This window comes from Nematolebias whitei, chromosome 3, assembly GCF_014905685.2.
Source record: "Nematolebias whitei isolate Nwh7 chromosome 3, NemWhi1, whole genome shotgun sequence".
In the NCBI taxonomy this organism is placed as follows: domain Eukaryota; kingdom Metazoa; phylum Chordata; class Actinopteri; order Cyprinodontiformes; family Rivulidae; genus Nematolebias; species Nematolebias whitei.
The window spans coordinates 60,571,743-60,575,260 of NC_056500.1; positions in this window are offsets into that span (position 1 = coordinate 60,571,743).

Sequence of the window (3,518 nt, forward strand, 5' to 3'; positions counted from 1 at the left end):
AAAATCTTAACTCTCAAATCTGTCCCACTGTGTCCTACCAAATTGCTCACTTGTCCCTTTACACATAGGCGTCGCAACCATTACATGTGAAGGGGACAAGTCCCCCCAACATAAAAAAAAACGTTCATTTGGACCCCCCCCCCCCCCCCTTACTATAAAACATTAGTTCAGGCGGCACAGTTTCTTTCTTCATGAACGAATCAATTCCACTTAATTAATAGGAGAATACTCGGGCCACTAAAACTCCACTCCAAGTTTTCCTGGTTTCCTCCAACTCTAAATTGCCACGGTCACAACATACAGTGGTCACAGAATATGTTGTAACACCTGCAGTGTTTCTGTGCGTCTCCTCCCGCTTCGGCAGAAAACACGCACAGGTGGAGGAGATGGACCGACCTCTGTGTTACTCACTCGCCAGTTTAGCGAGCTTTGTGCAGGCAGTTGTTGACCGGGGGGTTGATCATGAACATATATTCATGTTAGGAGGATGTTTGAGAGGAGCGCTACGTCTGTAGCATATTAGCTTAGCAGTAACGGTGACGCTGTAAGACGCTGCAGGTGTAAGAGACGCTGTGTGTTCAGGTGCATTAAAGTTGAAATGTCTTTAAAACCCCACACCTTATTGTCCTCAAGCTTCATGACAAACATCATTTAGATGAGTAGTGTTGAACACAAGTAAAAAAGTCTAGTGGTGATTTTTTTAAATTTCTCTATAAACACAAATAGTGCTGATCTGACACTCTGTATTAAAGTTAAAATTACTTTAAACCCACAGCTGAATTTACACAAACTTGGTGAGAAACATGTTTTAAATGTGTGGAATTAAAGGAAATAGGTGAAATGCTGCTTTTTTGTACACTAGTGAACACTTTTTTTTAAACGTGCGCACATGCACACACACACATGCACGCGCACACACACCTACACACATTGTGTCCCCCCCCACATTACGGATGCTTCTGACGCCCTGGCCTTTACATTTATTTATTTTTTAGTTTATTTGACATATTTGTATGTTTATTTCTTGTAAGGGAATCCATCCTGAATCTGCCAGCGAGGTGGTGGTGTGAAAGCCCAAAACTGTGGGGAAAAGATGTTTGCACTCCTCGCTTTACTGAGCTTTCACAGGTATAACCTTTGGGTTAATGTTTTTATGTCGATGTTTCCTTTGTCAAAACTTATTGTGATTATGCCACTCGTGTGTTTGTAGGACGACTTCCAGATCCTGACATCCTGATATCCTGGCATCGGGAGAAAAACTACACCAGTTGGAGTCCCAACCACTTATCCTAGAGATGGTGTCATAACCGCAGGGAACCCAGATTTGTATGAGACCCGGAACGAGACAGACTCAGGTGGATACAAAAGAACAGTGTTTATTTACAGGTGAAATAATATACAGTTCTGGTGCAGCTTCTCTGCAGCTCCTGGAGGAGGTAGAGGAGGACAGTCAGAATGGAGGTGGAGTTCTTAGGAGCTGATATTTTGTGTTCTGTGAATCTCTTACAGTTTGGTCCAGAGGTGGGTTCCAATCCTCCAAGAGAGCACCAGAAAGTCCAGAGAGAGTCCAGTAGCTGGCAGGGCAGGCACTGGCTGGATTAGAAGCACCAGGCAAGGGAGATCCAGGCACGAGGGAGGTTGAGCCAAGGAGGGACCCAAGGGGGTCTACAAACCAAGAACAGGCCACGAGGGAGTCCGAGGGACCAGGAACAGGACACGAGGAGTCAGGAAACCAAAGGATCACGAGGGGTCCTTTTAACAAGCCGAGGAACCAGGAAACACTGGAAACAAGAGAGTAAGTTTAGTACTTGTGAGTAATAGCCTAAAAGGCTTGAAGCACAACTACCATGGAAGGTGATATGCTCCAGCGAAGAGTAGCACTGGACTACAGCCTTTTGTAGCCGGGACGCCTCCTCAGTCTGATGGCCGTCAGGTGTGGGCAATTAGCGGCCATCTTGGAGGAGGAGCTGCAGGCAGCGGTACTCTTACAGATGGCCCCACAGCTTTGGAGCTAGTACCATCCAGACTTGGGCCTGTGCCTCAGTGCTCACTGAGGTCTTACCAGTGCCCACCTGAGAAGTCCTGTGTAGCATCATTCTGTACCACATGGCTCCAGACCTCCCTGCTCTTCCTTCGATGCTGCATAGTCTTCCCAACATGTGTTTTGTGCCCACACTCGATCAACTTATGCATCTTCAGTCTCTGCAAGTGTCACATGAAGTACAGGCCAGAACCAGGGAGCAGTCCAGATGTCCTGCATGGGTACAGCTTCGACAACCAAGGCTTACTGCTAGCCATTTCCGCTTTCCGTGTTGCTTGCAGAGGAAGTGTGGAGGAGGAGTCTGCTGTCATAGCACTGGCAGCTCAGATGATCAGGGGGTACACTAAACAAAATCTGTTGAATGGGTATGGTGTGATGAATGGATTGATGATTGATCAGATAAGTCTAAACTGGACATGTTTTACTTCAACACCTTCATCGATGTGTTTACGTATATCAATGCAGTAAAAAACAAAATGTATAAATCAACCTTTTGTTCCTTCGTATTTTTAATATTCAGTCTCAAGCTGTGTGAATCACTGTAAATACTGTATCTTGATGCATGCTCAATAATCCAGGTAGAAACATCTAAAAAAGTTATGTCTGGTCCTCTGGACATTCAAAAAAACAAACAAAACAAACAAACAAAAAAAGAAACGTTTCGTCTTTCATCCGAAAGACTTCTTCAGTCTGAAGTGCTGTATTCAGCTCAGTCTTATGAATAGCACCTTCTCAGAGTTGATCAACCAGTTTGCTGATGACAGCCATGTGAGCAGCAAACTGGTTGATCCACTATGAAAAGGTGCTATTCATAAGACTGAGCTGAAAACAGCAACTCAGACTCAAGAAGTCTTTCAGATGAAAGACGAAACGTTTCTACATTTTTTGTTGTTGTTTGTTTTGTTTTCTTGAATGTCCAGAGGACCAGACATAACTTTTTTTAGATGTAAATACTGTAAATAGTTGTTCATGAAAAATACATAAATGTGCCGATTTCTTTAAAATGAAATTGCATAATTTGATAAAGTATCTATAATCCTGTAACGTATGCCGTTATTTATTAGTTTTATTTGGACTAATGGGCAACGCAATGACCGAAACACAGAAGAATAGTTCTTTATGGAGCCTGATTAAAGTGAATAATGACCATTTAGCACAGCAGATGGGAAAATTTGAAAAGTGTATTATTTTGAGAGAGAAACAAACAACAACAACAAAAAGTATACACCCACAATATATATTGCCCAATTTATCAACAGGATGCAGGGAATAACTGTTAAAAGCATTTGTTATGCAATTCAATAATTCAAAATAAATGTTCAGAGCACTTTATGTGCAGTCCCCGATTTCAGTTCAAAAAGTCTGTTCAAGACTTTGTTTCAGAGTTCTTTGTCGTTATATTTATTTCCCAAGTTCCTTGTAATTCTCCTTCTTTTTGAAAGTTCAGTTGTGTCCTCCCAGGACTATAATTCCAATC